Below are 19,214 nucleotides of genomic sequence, written 5' to 3' on the forward strand. Positions count from 1 at the left end.
AAGTAGGCCAAAAATAACATTTGATTCTTATTCAATTTACATAAGTAAATGAAGTTAATCCAATACAATTCTTTACAACCACTTTACTTAATTTATCTGAGTTGAGAGTACATAAATAATTTTACTTTTGTAACTAGAAAGTGGATTTCCTCTACCCATCATGCTTTGCATGGGACTGGACAGAAAGAGTAAATGTTGAAATAAAATGCATTTTTTCATCTTTTATCAAGATGATTTATTTGGGATACTTGTTAATGTTTAATGCTCTTTTATGTTTTGTATTTAAAACTGGTATGTTAGTGTTTTTGGGGGTTACCATTGTGGTGAAGTGTAGAGCACGTGCTTGGGTTGAGGATCTGCGAACATGAGTTAAAGTTGTTTTAATAATAAAATAAACAACTAATCAAAGCCATCATATGGCTAATGCCCAACATGTTGGTTAATGCCTAAAGTTAAGTAAATCCAATGTATTATTTTTGAGTGTAGAAGGATTTCTCACACAGAATTCACACTTCTCAGCTTTAACAAAAAGATTATTCATGAGCAGGCGTGTTAAGTTAAGTTCTGACATGAGCGACATGTTCTTCCATGGAGCGTGAATAAATCAAAATATCGTCTTAGATGTAGACAGTCACACACTGATTTAGGAGATCCTTGAAAACTTCATTAACAAAGGATTGGAAAACAGAATCATCCACTCATCCCCTTCCCGGATTCTGATGAGATTGTAGGCGGATCTGAGGTCCAATTTAGTGAAGTACCGGCCCTCCTGCAGTTGTTCAAGAGAAGATGGGATAAGAGGCAAAGGATGGTGATTCCTAACAGTGATTGCATTGAGAGCTCGATAGTCAATACAACGACATAGGCCTCCATCTTTCTTTTCAACAAAGAAGAACCCAGATGCTGCAGGAGAAGTAGATGGTCTAATAAATCCATACGACAATGCTTCTTCAGTATATTCTTCCATGGCCTGGGTTTCAGGAACGGTAAGGGGATAAACATGGCTTCTCGGGGGAGAGGTGTTAGGCAGAAGATCATTTACACAGTCCCAGGGGCGATGCGGTGGCAGTTTGGTGGCTCTTTCCTTACTAAATAACTCAGCTAAATCTGCATCCTCAATCTGGACATTGTCTGGCAAAGGAAAGAGATTCTTGATGAGATGGGTAGTGCAGACTGTGGCTTTGTTGGGTAGTTCAAGACAGTGCGTATGACAATGAGGTGACCAACGGATCAATTCCTTTTCCTTCCAAGAAAACTGTGGATCATGAGTAGACAACCAAGGATATCCTAGAATAACTGCATTTTGTGGGGATGAGATGACATAGAGGGTGATCTCTTCAATGTGGAGAAGGGCAAATCTTGATGGCAAGGGTAACAAATTGGGAGAAATGAAGTGAGTCGTCTTTGCATAGTAATTCTGCTTGTAACTTAGCAGACAGACTTGAACAAAAAATATGTTTCAAAGCAACATCATTGAACCCACTTTGAGCAGCAACAGTACGAAACTAAACTAACTGAGCTAAACTAACTGAGTTAACTAGTAGCTGCATCCATGCCGCCAGCAGGATATTAAAAACATCACAAATCAGTTGAGTGAAGTAATTGTATGACTGCTTAACACATGAGTCATGATCCCAAACTGCTGTAGCCCATTCTAGTGCCTTCCCAGTGAGTAAAGTCATAATAAAGGAACACTTTGTTTGGTCTTGACTAAAAACTTGAGGTTGGTTTGAGAAATAGATAGAGCACTGTCGCAAAAAAACAGTACAGTTGTCAGGAGAACCATCAAATTTATCAGGTAGAGCGAATCTTACTGGGTCAGGTTGTGGGGCAGGAAGAGAACGAATGTACTGCGTCAAGTGTTCATTGGCAGCTTGCAGTGTCAATAACTGGGTATGAAAACCTTTGAGCAGATCGTTTTGATATATATATATATATATATAATGGTAGACAGGAGTTGAGAGACCTCCGCTCGATCTGCGCCAGGCAAAGTATTCTGTAAGGAAGAGGTAGGCTGAGTGGATTCCATATGCGGGTCTTTATTAAAGGATCTGTGCGTCAAGTCCAAACAGTAATCACAGCTCTACAGATCTAACTGAGCTGGCCCAACTCAATTACATTTCATTGCACAAATTTGTTTCTTATGAGTTGGGGTTACACAAATTTATTGAATGGAAATTCTGTTCTCAATTAAATTGAATTCATCCAATGAATTATTTATTTGAGTGCAATGTTACACAGAAAAGCAGTAATAAGCTATTTTTCTCATATTTCTCAATGCTTATTGTTTAGATATCCTACTTAACTATACTACTTAACCAAACACCGCAAACTTTTGCTTATTTTAAAAATCAGCGTTATGAAACAAATGTTATCGATTGAGCTTGATTTGTACTGAACCCAGAATATTCCTTTTACGATGACTTTTACAAAGACATTGTACTTTTACAAAGAAACTGTCATTTACAATGAAGAAGACTAATAGTTTTACACTATTGTATGTTTTTCTTTCTGTTTTCTACAACAGGAGCAATATGTTTACCTCCACCAGTGTGCATATGACGTAATTCAATCAAGAACTGGAACCAACATGGACTTAATTTACCAGAACACAGCAGAGATCAGTGTCTATCAGAATGTACAACATAAAAATTTGTAAATGTAGATGACCTCAAGATGGCCATTGTCCAGCAATCAGGGAAATTGAAGACTGCATAAAGTGCATTTTAAGTTTCAATGAATACATTTAACCCTTAAATGCATGATTGTTTCGCCAATCACTATTACATATTAGGGTCTTTAGTGACCTGGGCATGTATACCCAGGATCTCTAACTGCTGCAATAGCAAAAAAAAAAAAAAAAAAAAAAAAAATTAAGACCAATTACAGAAGAATAAAATAAAGCATATTTCATTACATTTGAAACTTAGAAGGGTTTAATTTACGTAGATGATTATTATCAGAGCCCACTTCAGCATTCAGCATTCAGCATCTGGCTCATATCGCAACAATATTCGCAAAACTATCATTTTCAATGACTTCAAAATTGTTATTTTGCTCGCAGCTTATTTACCACATCCACCTTCAAATGACAGTTACATTTATATTTTATTGCATACAGTAATTGTTCTGCTGTAAAGCCATTCGAACCAATTAAAATGTTGCTGATGATATTCTTTTGTTTTATGCTTACAATAATTACCTGTGAAACATCACATCATTATTGTCTATCAAACAGTGGCACCTCAAGGACTAAAGGTGAATGCATGTATTTAGTCATCAGATATTTACATATTTTTGCGCACAAAAAATATACTTACACTATTACACACTTCGGGTCTCTAGTGACCCTCTAGTGTGTATATATATATATATATATATATATATATATATACATACACACATTTCTGGTTTTATTGTTCATAATGAATAGATTGAAGAATACTAAGAAAGCTGATGTCAAACTTAAAAATAAAGAAAGCGGGAGAGAGTAATTTCAGTCACAATATCTTTATTTCTTTACTCCAAAATGTCCAAAAGAAATATTTGTATAATTTGACTTCAATCATACTCAGACAGTGTTTGGACTGTTTTCATTCTTTGCACCATTTCCCTTAGTTGCCATGGTTGTTAATTGATTTGTCATTTAGTTCAGCTGTGTGCACCTCATTATCACCAGTACTTCATTATCAACAGTTCTCTCTGTTTCTGTTCAGTTTGTCTTGACTTATCAATGCTTTGTAGATGTTAACCTGTGTTTCTGTTGCCTGAGACTTATATTAAAAGACTATTAATCCTTCTTTGTCATCTTAGTCTTTGTCTTTGCTTTTTTTTTTTTTGGTTAGTGAGTTCACATTTTTTAGTTCTGTTTTCCCATCATCATGGACATCCCTGCAGATCACCTGTTGAGCCTTAAGCACGGAAATCGCTCCCTCGAGGAACACCTGGAGGAATTTCTCAACCTTGCATATCAAAATACTATCATTGACAACAGTTTATTTTTGTTCCTGTATGATGGCCTGAACACCACCACTGAGGCGCAGTTGTCTGGGGAGGGTCCTTGAGGGAGCTCTGTCAATTTTGTGGAGTGGTCACTGTTCACTGTCAGACCCATCGATGATGACACTAGTCCCAATCTCAATCCAGTGCCCAGCCAGAATCTCTCCAACAGCGAGGAACGGCAGGAGCAACCGAGCATTACATGCTCATGCAAAGGAGTCCCAGACATCACTGAAGGTATGTGCGTGTAGTTTGAGGGTTTAGATTGGAAACCCACTCACCTGTCCATCACTGAAAGTGAGTTGCTGAACGTGGATTTTAATTTCTATTTAACCTTTAGCATGCCTGCTTTTGTTTTGGACTCAGTGATCCCACCCAACCACCATCTTCCACCACCTCTGTGCTCTCCTGCTCTTTGTGTCTCCCTAGTTTTTTTGTCCCTCTTCAATTAGTTACCCATCCCTCAGCTACACCTACTGCCCAGTCCCCATTGTCTCCCACCAGTTCCTCAGTGCCTCTCTTAGCTTACACCACGGGCCTGCTGTGAGCCACTTCCTCCTGGAACTCCAGCCTTGGATCCCTCAATTGGGCCTGTCCCAAATCACACCCTAAACCCTCGCAGTCTTCCTCTGAGTCCTAGATCCTCCACCCCTACGACCCCAGCTAGCCCCACCCTCCCTCAGGATCTCCACTTTGATCTTGTAGGTATAATATGTTGTATGTATAAAGGTATAATATACACTATATAAGGAATCTCCAATTTTGGAGGGCCAGTGCCCTGCAGATTTTAGCACCAACCTGCTTCAACACGCTTGCCCAGAAGTTTCTAGGCAGTCTGTAGACCTTTATTAGCTGGTTCAGGTATGTTTGATTAGGGTTAAAGCTAGTGCTAGAGCAGGATTCCTCAAATCTTGCCCTGGAGGGCCAATGCACTGCAGAGTTTAGCTCCAACCCTGATCAAACTCGCCTACCTATGATTTTTTTTTTTTTTTTTTTTTTTTATCCTGAAGACACTGATTAGCATCGTCAGGTGTGTTTGATTGGGGTTAAAGCTAAACTCTGCAGGAAAGTGGATCTCGTGGGCCAGATTTGATGATCCCTGTGCTAGAGAATGGCCTTCCAGAAATAGTTTGGACACATCTACACTATATGGCCAAAAGTTTTGGGACTTATCACTTCATTATTGAATTCGGATGTTTCAATCAGACCATTGGCACAGGTGTATAAAGTCAAGCACCTAGTTACAGAGTGCTGAGATGCATGGTGTCTAAAAGTACACAATGCTCTGCTGATTCCATAGGTGAAAAGTTTCAAAGTTCCACTGACAATAATATCAGCACGAAAACTGTGCGGCAGAAGCTTCATGGAATGGCTTTCCATGCTGAGCAGCTGTAAAACCAATCGTCAAATAGAGTGGTGTAAAACACGACCACCACTGGAGTCTAGAGTAGTGGGAACCTGTTCTGTGGAGTGAGGTATCTTGCTTCTCTGTTTGCCATTCTGATGGAGGAGTCCGTATTTGGTATATATTACCTGTCTGATTGCAGAAAGTTTGGTGGAGTGATAATGACACAGGGCTGTTTCTCAGGTGTTGACTAGGTCCCTTTTCAGTAAAGGAAATTTTAATGCTTCTGCATACCAAGACATTTTGGAAAATGCTACACTTCCAACTTTTTGGAAACAGTCTGGGGAAGGCCCTTTTTCTATTCCAGTATGACTGTGCCCCTTTTAACAAAGCAAGGTCCATAAAGACATGGCTGGATGAGTTTGGTGTGGAAGAACTTGAGTTACCCACACAGAATCAAGATCTCATCCCCATCCAACATCTTTGGGGTGATCTGGAGTGGAGATTAAGAGCTTGGTCTTTTAGTTCAGCAAGAGTGCCTGACCTCACAAATGCTGTACTGGACAAATGGGCAAAAAATCCCACAGAAACAAAACAAAATCTTGTGGAAACCTCCTCTCAAGAGTAGAAGATGTTACTGCTGCAAAGGGGGGCAAACCCAAACAGACCTGTCCCAGGTCAAACTCTATCCAAACATGATTTTAACACTGTGCTGTTGTTGTGTTCTTCATCTGGGAATGTAAATCTTCATCATAATAGCTCACTTTGACCAGTATTAGAAAACAAGGAAATGTTTGGTAGAAAGTTAACTAGAAAAGGGAAATTTTAAAAGGAAGGGTTTTTTTTTTTTTAGCTTTCAGTTCCAGTGACGTATTAAAGCAGTGAGTTTTCTAAACCTAATTCTGGTCAGCAGAGTAAAGCAAAGGCGGAGCATTAAAACTCGGGTGACAGTTTGAGCAAGAGCTCATATCTCTCACATCAGAGCTCAGTGTGGTTTGACAAGAACCAGGCAGTTTAATGAGATTGTCATTGTTGAAAAAGTTTTTTAAGCTCATTAGAATCCATAAATAGTATGGCACATCTTTTTTTCAAAACTGTATGTAAAGGCACAGCACTTCTATTCTTTGTCATCTTTCTGGTAAGATGCCTTCTTTATTTTGCGTAAATTCATTTGTAAGATGATTGATGGTTTAGATGGTCCCACAAAGTATTTAAAAGTTATCAAGACATTTATAAGTTAATTTCATCATTGCATTTCAAAAAATCTCAAAACAAGTAGTATTCATTTTATCAAAAACAAACAAAGAAAAAACATTTGTTGTGTAAATGTAAATCTTATTGTCTTGTAGAGTGGGAGTCAAAAAACTCAATAATTATACAAATATGCCAGTAATTTGACATTATAGCATAATTTTGATTTTGGCAAATCAGTTTGGGTGAATGCAAACAAAGTGAATATTTCATGAGTTCAACATCAGGTTACTCAGGAAAACAAAACATCTACCTGAGGGAAGATGTAACCAAAACAGCAACATTTTTGTTAAAAATTCTAAGTGCAATTGTTAAAAAAAAATGCTTTATTCATTTCAATAGCACTTTATCAGCAGATGCAGGACACTGAGTTTAAAAGGGCAACAAATAAATAAATAAATAAATAATATTAATAATAATTTGGTGCTATTGTGCAGAATTGATTAGATTTTTAAAGAGATAATGTTTGATGGCAATACAGATTATCATGGTTTTACATATATGGTAAATATTTAATTGATAGTAGGTGGTGTGTTTTGGAGGTATTTTCCCTTTCTGAGTTTATTTCAGTAATTTAACAGGCTCTTTGTTTGTGACAAGGAAGTTGGTGTGGTGATGTCATTACACATATTGTAATATGAAGAGTTCAGATGCAAATCCTCTAAGTGCTATCTGAAATTTTCATCTAAAATGAACATTTTTATCAGGCTCCTATGTTAAGTTTTAGTCATTTCAATCAAACGTCAATATATAGGTCCTTTTCTATGCAACTGAAGTGAAATAACTGAATATAAATATATGAGTTAAATTTAGAAGAAATTTCAGATAGACAACAGGAATCTTCTGTTGCACTCAAAAAAAAAAATGCTGGGTTAAAAACAACCCAATTTGGGTTATTTTGGCAACCCAGCGCTGGGTCAAAAAGGGACGAACCCAGCGCTGGGTTGTTTTGACCCAGCGAGTTGGGTTGAATTATTGACCCAGCATGCTGGGTTGCTTTTTTTTTTTATGGTTTAAAATAACTACACTGCTAGGCTAAAATAAACCCAAAATTGAGCTAGGCATACAAATCTTGTTCATTATAAAATCACTTTAACACACACAGAATGACTATCAAAAGATAAATGTTTATTAAAAACTACAACAAGAAAAAACATTCAAAAGTAACATGCATGTGAAAAGAAATGCAGAGAAAGTATGGCATTAGCAGGTACAGAGTTTATAAATGAAGCATTGAACATTTGCTGACTATAACATTTATGACCAAATTTTACTGTTTTGGTAAATTTTGTATATTGTATAAAACTACTATACAAAAACACTACTTTACAATAATTGTACAATTAGTTGTTTTTTTTTTTGTTGTTTTTTTTTTTTCTTTTTACACAAACTATTCTGGCATGACAATACACTAATAAACCACAACATTAACACTCATATTATAACATTTAACACAAGCAAATGTGTAAAGTATTGTGAGCCTGTGTATGAATGAGTGTGAACTCCATTTCTACTGAACAACACAGAACAAGCATTTGACGTTTTTTACAGACTATACACTTACGGTTTGTTTCATAGTCCACGATCACATACAGAACATGCATCACTGACAATTTTCATTATCTCTTTAAGATAACTGATGTAGTCATGAATCCCCATCAGCTCAGCAAAGGTGTGCGACATCTTTGACATTATCCAGGGTGGCCTTCTCCTTTAAAACCACTGTTGCATCAGTTTGGAGGAAAGATCATTTCTCCTCTTTGTCTAACATTCGTCCCAGTCACCACCTGTCCTTAATCAGCAGCCTAAAAGAGAAAAACATTTGAAAAAGAAAACATTTAGTTCAAATGTAACCAATTTCAAACAGAGGTGCATCCAATTCTGTAAGGATAGGTAACTAAACTGTTTTATCATTTCAACCATATTGTGTGGTTATTTATTGTCTTTGTCTACCACAGTGCTCTAGAATACTACAATAGCAGACAACGGTAACATTTATTTTCTAAAAAATAACTCCCATCAATCTTAAAAGAATGAAGCTCTTTTACATCTCTGGCCTTTTAACATCTACATAAAACATTCTTTTACACAAAAAACAACAACAGCAACATGAAATTATGACCTTTATTTGCCTTAAACTGTCTTTCCCTCTATTATGAAGAAGTGGAGAAGATTGCCTCCTCACACAAGTAGGCTTCTGTGTTGTTAACTCCAAAGTTGGTTTGAGTTCTGCAGTGAAAAACATGGAAACCAATGGTTTAAATAAAATGTGAACAAGTCATCATACTATTGTTGCATCAAAATGTGAAGTAAACAGGCAGGAAACAACAGAAACATGTATTTTCTAAAAATAACTCACATTAATCCTGAAAGAATGAAGCTCTCCTATGTCTCTGGCTTTTAACTTATACAAAAAAGCAAACATTCCTTTAATAATAGTCAAAAAATGACAATATAGAAATTATGACCTTTACTTGCCTTATACCGTCATTCCCTCTCTTCTGAAGAAGCAGAGACAATCGCCTCCTCTCACTCGCGGTCTTCCGTGCCATTAACTCCCGGCGCGGGCACAATGAAGACTCAAAGCTCAACAAGTCTGAAATATTACATGCAAAACATTACTTTTAACAATTAAAACTTCATCAGCCTCAAAATAATTAGGCTAGTCTTCATCTTCACACGATGCCGTTTTCTTTAGGAAACTACTTTCAGTTTAATCACGGGGGAAAAAAAGTTTACAAATTAACATGTAAATATGTTAATAACCCTCTATTAACACCTAATTTTTCTGTAAATATGACATATGAAACTCACAGATGTTGTATTAAAGCTATCTCTTCCATTCAGTAGAAAAGCCCGTTAGGACCATTTCTGAGGCAAAAAAACGTGTCAGCGTATTTTCCAATAAAAGCTCTTTTCTGACTTTTTCCACGTTACATGAAATCTCACAATACTTCTGGACACACATAATGAATGATGACTTTTCATTTTGAATCTTTACTTACGGAAAATCGTCCTTCACTCGCTTCCATCTGCAGATGCTGAGAAAATGGCGGCTTCTCGCACTTTTTTGATGTACGGTGAACACGACGTGCCTGCTCTCTCTCGGATTCGCATTCCTAACAGATAGGGAGGATAAAACAGACTAGAAGTCACAGGCAAAGAACAGGACAAGACTAGGAGTGGCTCTGTAATGTAGCTATTACTAGGAGAGCGATAAACATTAAACATTAATCAAACAGTTATTAGGCCTTCATATTTAAAGAGTGTGTGATTGGCTGCAGGTGAGTCCATAATTAGTGAAATGGAACATGGGAAATGTAGCCCGGGGTGACATGTAACAGTCTGTGAAGTGTGATAGTCAATATGATGCAAAGGCGACAGAGATTCATGACAGAGTTACATTACACAGTACAGGAGGGCAGTGGAGCGGAGGTGGGACAGGGCAAGGGATGGCGGGTCAGGTCCATGTGGAGGTGGAGGACCTGGTGACTGAGGCAGGACCCGCAGAGCAGGGAGCCAGGGCGAAGCTGGCAGGACAGGTGGAGCTGAAGACCACCACAGCAGGGCAGACCAGTCCGAAGATCCCCACAGCGGGGCAGAAGACCACCAGACCAGGACACCATGGTGGAACAGATGGAGCAGTAGACTACCACAGCGGAGCAGAAGACCACAGCAGATGGAGCAGAAGACCACCACGGCAGAGCAGATGGAGCACAGATCACGGACAGAAAATCTACGACCCAAAAGATCAGAACAGGAAATACAGTGAGCCTATCAACAGTGTCCTTGGGCATGACTGACAGGGTTGAAAGTTCAGTGTTGTTACTCTCCTTGAGAGTAGCTGGACAGACAGACAGTTCAGTATCAGATATGTTTCTTGAAACTAGACTAGGCTCGCAGATAGCTGAAAATCCTAAGATAACTGGAACCTCATTGGCAGACAGTGCAACATTGGAATCACTGGTATTGTTACGGAGTGACTGAGAGAAGCATACGGATCCATTTGCAAGCTTTATTCAAAGGCATGGTCAAAAAACAGGCAGGGTCGAACATCAGCAAACATGTATGGCACAGACGAGACAAAAGAGTAGTCCAATAAACAGGCAAAGGTCAATCAACGGCATACGTAATCCAGGGAACAAGGGAAACAGGTAATCCACAAGACAAACGATAATTCCAAGGCAGGCAGAGATCAGACAAGACGAGATAACAGGCAAGGATCAAGACTCTGAACTACAAACTAGGAACTAGACAACTAAATTCGGAGAGGCTTCATAAAGTTGCTATCACTACACAGTGATAAACGCACCCAATACTCGCCCCTGAATGGTTGTTTGCGACTGATCTTTATAGTGTGTGTAATTGTCTGCAGGCGTAAACGTAATCAGTGAAATGGAGCATGGGAAATGTAGTCTGTGGTGATATGTGGAAGTCTCTGTAGCATGAGAGCCAATATAGTGAGAGGGCGACATCTGGTGCTGAGCAGACAGACCATGGACAAGATTCGTGACGGTATAGACCGGTTGGGTTGACAGGTCACAGCTAGACTCATTGACTGAAAATGAACAGGAAGACAGTTCAGTGACTGAAACTGGACAGGCAGAAAATTCACCCTCAGATCCATTATTTAGAACTAAAAAGACAGATGGTTCCACAGCAGACTAAATTACTAAAACAGGACTGAAAGATAATTCAAATTTAAACAAATTAATTGAGACTAGACAGACAGGCAGTTCACAATCAGAAACCTTTGGGAGACCTGGATGGACAGACAATTCATAATTAGACTCACTGTCAACCTGAGATACTGAAGGGCTGACCTCGAAGATATGGATGCAACCGGCAGGGTATGACAAGACTCTGGAAGACCAGCTGTGAAGTGACGTGATTCTGGGATGACAGCTCAGACATGACGAGGCTCTGGATGATCAGCTGAGACGTGACATGGCTCTGGAAGATCAGCTGAGACATGATGAGGCTCTGGGAGATCAGCTGAGACGAGACGTGACTCTGGATGATCAGCTGAGACGTGACGTGACTGATCGATCAGATGAGATGTAACATGACTCTTGACGAACAGCTGAGACGAGATGTGACTGGAAGATCAGCACTAACAGGAAGAACACTTGTGATTTGACTTGACTCACAAAGAGCAGCCGTGACTTGACTTGACATGTAACATTCTGTGTAGTGTGAGAGTCAATATGATGCAAAGGCGACTTCTGGTGGTGAGCGGACAAAAGACCACAGACAAGATTTGTGACAGCTTCAAAGTCACAAAAATACACCAAACTATATACAGTTGCTTTAAACTGACAGAAAAGGCTACTGAGTGCAGAGTTTTATTTTCAGTATACAGAGTAGCTTCTACTTGTATTTCATTTAAAGGAATTAATGTTATTAATTTTTATTATATTATTTATTTAAAAAGCTTTAAGGGAACAAAGAAAATAGGATTGTAAAAGGACTAGAAGTTATTGCAAAGTAATGCATTTTAACTGTTTGCAAATAATATGTATTTATTTTTAACATTAATTTGAAAGTGTGCACATTCACTCTTAATTGTTTACTGAAAACTGCTAAATTTTAAATTACATGAACTTTCAGTTCAAATGGCTAAAGTCATGTAGTTTGCAGCACGGTTGATTACTGTCAGTTAACATTTCTATCAGTAAAGAACTGTCAAATATGTAATGTTTAGCTGTGGTCACGTCTAAAGTCTTTCACCATTAAAACAGAGCGCGGTGAATATGGTCCAATCACAATTAGTTAGGTCTCATGTTAGACCAATCACATTGCAAATCACATTCAGAATGCACCAATCAGATTACAAATGTGGTACATAAGTGCTTATTTAGCTCACAGATGTTATTTAATGTGTTTTTGCACATTTGCACACTGAGGTTGTGTGCTTTTGATGTGCTTTAACAGCTGTTAATGTGTTGAAGTTAATATATTTTTAGAGAAAAAAGAGTCTGTAAGGCTATTGACTGTCGTTCTTTATTAAAGTCTGAAGTCCAAGTAAAATCTGAATTTGTTTGTTAATAAAGAAAAAGGTGTAATCCATTTTTGTGACCTAGAGACTCTATTCTCTATAAAATCTATTAATTATGTACTTCGCTTCTCTCCGCAGGAGTTGAATGCACAGAATCATACAGGTCAGTACTAACATTTACAGTCACATCCTGGGTATCAAACATCAGAGTCTCACCAATTACAATGGTTATATCCAGTAATGCACTGTATATAAGGAACAACTGACGACGGCCCGTTGAATTATTAGAAAATGAGATGGTGATCCGTTACACCTCAGGTGTGCATTATTTTTTCTAATAATTCAATGGATCAGTCAATTATTCCGCTTATACTACGTTTACCACACCTCAAATATTGTTCAGACATTTTATTTAAAGACATTCATCAGGTTTTTGTCCTAAAAAAGCTCTTGTCAGTTTCTTATAATCCCACGCCTCTGTTGCTAATTCTAAAATGGCATTTTAAACCTAGTAATGGAGGCTTGAGCTGCTGATAGCAGATTAATGCGGTTAATAATGAAGTAACTATTGAGAGAGAAACAGATAGCAAAACTGTAAGTGCGTCCTCAAGAACAGCGCTGTTGTTACATCTCTTGTGAGAAATGTCATGTAGCTTTCAATTTGCTAAACTATTTTAATGATAAAAATGGTCAGAGCAGCGCTGACAACACGTTCCCGTGTAAGTGTGTCTCGGACTGTATGTGTGTGCGTTTGTAAGGAAGAGAGAGCAGGAGAAATAGGGTATGTGCTATCCATACATAATAAAATGTCATTTTGTGGTAAAAACATGGAAATAATTTACTGATTTTATCTTGATGTTTACTTATTTGCTTGATGTTTTCCTTTGAAATACAGTTGAGGTCAAAAGTTTACATACACCTTGCAGAATCTGCAAAATGTTAATTATTTTACCAAAATAAGAGGGATCATACAAAATGTGTTATTTTTCATTTAGTACTGACCTGAATAAGATATTTCACATACTGTAAAAGACATTTAACATTAACATTAAGACAGTCAACAAGAGAAAATAATAGTTGAATTTCTAAAATGAACCATGTTGAAAAGTTTACATACACCTAATTCTTAATACTGTGCTGTTGCCTTAATGATCCACAGCTGATTTTTTTTTTTTTTTTTTTAGTGATAGTTTTTCAAGAGTCACTTGTTTGCCCTGAACAGTTAAACTGCCAGCTGTTCTTCAGAAAAATCCTTCAGGTCCCACAAATTATTTGGTTTTTGAAGGGCAGTTTTAAATGAAAACAAATATGATATTTAGGCAAAATAATAATTCATTCTGTTCAAAAGTTTTCAGGCTGCCTTTCTGGGCTTGTCAAGAAATACTATTTAGTAAATGTGTTTTGATATCTTCATATGTCCAGATATCACATCACTCCCTGTCACTTCAAGTACTTCTTTAAATGAGTCTCACACATCTCCTCAAACAACTCCAACAAGTGAGTATTATTCATGGATTAACCTTGCAAACACTTACTGCATATCTACATTTTATTTGATTGCTAATGCAATTTTATAACTGTCTTAAACATCAGCACCTACCAGAATTAATACAGACTAATATCCTTGCAGCCACTGCCATTACAAACACTGAATCTCAAACAAGTGAGTATTTCTATTAATGGACAACTGAGTAAATGTGTTAATAATAGAAAAAATAAGTTCTCTAAGTATCAAACATCAGTGTCTACCAGTTAAAACTGTATATTGGGAAATAGTAAATAGTAAAACACAATTGTATTCATAGAGTTTAAAGCTATTTTCATGTACTTTAATTATAACACTTGCAGTATAATCTTGATTATATCAACAACAACAACAACAACAGAACTGCTTAATCAATTATTTATTTATGTTTCTTTATACATCTAAATGTCTCAGCAGCTCCTGCCACTACAAGCCCTCCTTCAGCTGAGTCTCAAACAACAGTTACAAGTGAGTATTTTAATTCATGGACAACTGTGTAAGCATCATAAATGGTTTATTATTAATGTGATATGTTGTACTGATTTAATTGGGATTCAGCTTTGTTGCCATCTGAACTTTACTTTAAGTAGAAAACTGCACAGCTGCATCCAGAATCCAGAACTGGAAATTGTATTATTTCTACAGCTCTTTCAGGTGCAAGAATTACTAATAAGTTGCTCCTCTGTTGTAAAACAGGACCAAATGTGATCACGAATCTCACAGTAACTGAAATCTCCACATCATTTGTGCTTCTGAAATGGGATAAACCACCTGAAGTGGCGTCTTCTTTTAAAGTTCAATGGACTGGTAATGAAACATCTGGAAATGTAACAGTCACAGACACAAATGTAACCGTCGTTGGTTTGACTGCTGGAGTCAGTTACACATTTTGCATCAAAGCCGTTGCAGCAGACAATTCAACAGAAAGCACCTGACAGAGCCAGATGTGATCAGAGTTCTCCTCTAAAAACAAATCTATTAATTTACAGTGAACAAACATCACAACATCATCTGTGTTTCTGACATGGAATGAACCAATTGGAAATAGATCTTTCTTTAAAATTCAATGGACTGGTCATCGAAAAAATGGAAATTCAACAACTACCAACACTTCCTATAACATCACTGGTCTGACTGCTGGAGTCAATTACACATTTATCATCACAGCTGTGGCAGCAGATAATTCAACAGAAGGAGAATCAGTGGTTACCTCAAAATATACTAGTATGTTCTTTACTTTTCCTGATGAATCTTTACAAGTTTTAGGATTCACATTTTAATCCCCAAATCTGTCATTTTTCACTCACAGAGCCTGACGTCATAATGAACCTCACAGCTCATGATATTACAACATCCTCTGTCTTACTAAACTGGACTAAACCAAACGGTCAAAGCTCTCATTACCGTGTAGAATATGAAGCTAAGAATGTGATTACTGAAACACCTCCATCATAATAAATGATCTGATTCCTGGAACACAGTACACATTCAAAGTATTTGCAGTTGCAGCTGATCATGTGACTGAAGGGAGATCCACTGAGATTTCACGCTATACCAGTAAGACCCCTGATTGAATGTTTAATCTGAATGAATCTGCTGAACTTTCAGCCATTAAACCATCTCACATTTACTTGCCTTGAGCAGAAAACTGTACAGCAACATCTTAAGCACCTACAAATTCTACAAATGATTTATGAATTCCTAATTGTATCAGTCTGATATGTTTTAACTCCATCTCTCACCAGCATTTATGATTTTTTCTTCTTTCCCCCTACACAGAGCCAGATGTGATCAGGAATCTCAGAGTGACCAGTTTCACAACATCATCTGTGTTTTTGACATGGGATGAACCTATTGGAAATAGATCTTTCTTTAAAATTCAATGGACTGGTCATCAAACAAGTGGAAATTCAACTAACACTTCCTATAACATCACTGGTCTGACTGCTGGAGTCAATTACACATTCTGCATCACTGCTGTGGCAGCAGACAATATAACAGAAGGAGAATCAGTGGTTACCTCAAAATATACTAGTATGTTTTCCACTTTTCTGGTACTTTTAAGTTTCTTTTGAACTTTCATTCACAATTTTGGATTTAACATTTAATCCCCAAATCTGTCATTTTTCACTGAGCCTGCAACTACTAATTTTTCTCACAGCTCATGATATTACAGTATCCTCTGTGAGTTTTGGATAAACTAAACCAAACTGTCAAAGCTCTCATTTTACATATAAAGATAAGAATGTGATTACTGAAAACACCTCCTCATAATAAATAATTTGTTCCTGTTGTTTTTCAAAGTTTTGCAGTTGCAGCTGATTGTGACCGAGGGGATTATCCACTGAGATTTCACGCTATACCAGAAGCCAGATGTGATCAGGAATCTCACAGTGAACAACATCACAACATCATCTGTGTTTCTGACATGGAATGAACCAATTGGAAAAAGATCTTTCTTTAAAATTCAATGGACTGATAATCAAACAAATGGAAATTCAACAACAGCATTTACACTTCCTATAACATCACTGGTCTGACTGCTGGAGTTCAATTAACACATTTTGCATCACTGCTGTTTGCAGCAGACAATTCAACAAGGTAATTGTTAACTTTAGGTTTTGCATCTCAGGGATATACCAGTATGTAGAATTATAAAATCTGTGCTTTTTAGTGTTAATACAGTAATGTTTAAATATGATTGAAATAAAGTGTTACCACCAACATTCTTTTTTTTTTTTTTTTTACAAATAATTAGTAAAATCGCCAAAACTATTGCAGCACCGAATGTGCTTAGGCACCTATTGTATTCATTAGTTTTCTTCTTCTGCTCTGGGAGTCTATGGCAGCTCATAGAACCGCTTGCAGTAAAGTTATGAAATTTGGCACACAGAGTGCAGTCTCAATATAAACCATAGCAAATCTGGAGTCTCTGTCTCAAACTCTGTAGCACCACCAATAGGCCAAATTTACATTCATATTTCTGCTAATAACTTCTGAAACATAAGGTCTAGAAGCCAAATGCATTGAGTCAAATGCATAACAAAATTTAAATTTTTACATGTCAGGAGTTTTCATAGTTTTTAAGTTTGGAAAAAGTTTACTTTTACAAACTTGTCTTACACAGTTTGTCTGATTGTCACCAAAACTGGCTCAGATCATCTTCAGACAATGCTGGCAAAAAGTTATCAAAAGCTTTTTGATATACCAAACCATTTTCGTGAAAAGTGTTAACGAATTTGACTAAATTCAATCAAACATGGGCAGGTGGCATATCTTTGCAACGCTTTAGCAGATTCAGATCAAACTTGTTACGTGTTATAACAAGCATGACCTGAGGGTGCATGAGTAATTTCACCACCAACCACCTACTGGTCAAAATATATAAAAATTTACATTTATTTTTATAACTTCTGACTAGTTTGGCCAAAAATCATAAGATTGTTCTCGGTAGATTCGGAACAGTATACCGAATGAAACAGTACCTACTTTTTTCTATTTCTGCCTTTTTGGGCATCAGCTAATCAAGGTTCTGTGTTAAAGCAGGGTTGGAACTGAAGGCTGTAGGAAGGTAGTTTTCCAGAAGCAGGGTTGGAGAATCCTGGTCTTTACTGAGTAATTAAAGACAGCTCATTAGCTCTTCATTTTACCTCTGTTGTACTTGGCCTCTAAACTGCTCCTTGCAGCTATATTTATACATTGTGTCCTGTGTGTTTTTGTTTTATTTTTACATTAACAATTATGAATTGCTCTTCTCCACACAGAGCCAAATGTGATCTCGAATCTAGCAGTGAATGAAATCACAACATCATCTGTGTTTCTGACATGGAATGAACCAATTGGAAACAGATCTTTCTTTAAAATTCAATGGACTGATAATCAAACAAGTGGAAATTCAACAACTACTAACACTTCCTATAACATCACTGATCTGACTGCTGGAGTCAATTACACATTTATCATCACAGCTGTGGCAGCAGATGAAATAACAGAAGGAGACTCAGTGGTTACCTCAAACTATACTAGTATGTTTTTCACTTTTTCTGGTACTTTTAAGTTTCCTTTTGAACTTTCACAAGATTTCAGGATTTACATTTTAATCCCCAAATCTGTCATTTTTCACTCACAGAGCCTGACGTCATAATGAACCTCACAGCTCATGATATTACAACATCCTCTGTCTTACTAAACTGGACTAAACCAAACGGTCAAAGCTCTCATTACCGTGTAGAATATAAAGATAAGAATGTGATTACTGAAAACACCTCCGTCATAATAAATAATCTGATTCCTGGAACACAGTACACATTCAAAGTATTTGCAGTTGCAGCTGATCATGTGACCGAGGGGAGATCCACTGAGATTTCACGCTATACCAGTAAGACCCCTGATTGAATGTTTAATCTGAATGAATCTGCTGAACTTTCAGCCTTGAAACCATCTCACATTTACTTGCCTTCAGCAGAAAACTGCACAACATTTTAAGCACCTACAAATTCTACAAATGCTTTATGAATTCCTAATTGTATCAGTCTGTTATTTTTTCTCACCAGCATTTATGATTCATTCTTGTCTCCCCACACAGAGCCAGATGTGATACTGGTCTGCTGTGGCTGAAGACAATTCAAAAGAAGGACAAACTGTATGCATCTCACAGGTTACCAGTATGTACAATTCTGAATTATCTGTCACATTCCTAATTTGTATATAGTTGTACAGATTCTAAAGTGATTATTGCAGCTACATTTTTCTCAGACAGTAGTACAGTATGTTGAGTTTTAGAAAATGTATGAACTTGAAATGACATCATTCAAATATGTAACGTTATTTAATATAATTGGAATTGTGTCATGATTTAATGAAGTAGCTTAACTAATTTGAGATGCCAATTTGCATTACCACATATTTCAAAAAGGCAAAGAAGCCACCTAATTAATGGGTATATTACCCAGGGTATTTATTAGGTGGCTAGGAGCCTACAAATGACCTTGGCTGAAACAATATATATATCATTATGTAAAGTAACATTTACATAAATTACAAAAAAGGTGAGGTCCTGGTTCCTAGAAAAATTATTATGCAGCATTCCCACATTA

General features: G+C 37.1%; 1 pseudogene; it reads left to right on the forward strand.

Annotated features, from left to right (window-relative positions):
* The window catches only part of LOC127159599 (receptor-type tyrosine-protein phosphatase eta-like), a 52,092-nt pseudogene that overhangs the window by 26,302 nt on the left and 6,576 nt on the right, over positions 1–19,214 (forward strand).

The sequence above is a fragment of the Labeo rohita genome, unplaced genomic scaffold (assembly GCF_022985175.1).
Source record: "Labeo rohita strain BAU-BD-2019 unplaced genomic scaffold, IGBB_LRoh.1.0 scaffold_233, whole genome shotgun sequence".
NCBI classification, from domain to species: domain Eukaryota; kingdom Metazoa; phylum Chordata; class Actinopteri; order Cypriniformes; family Cyprinidae; genus Labeo; species Labeo rohita.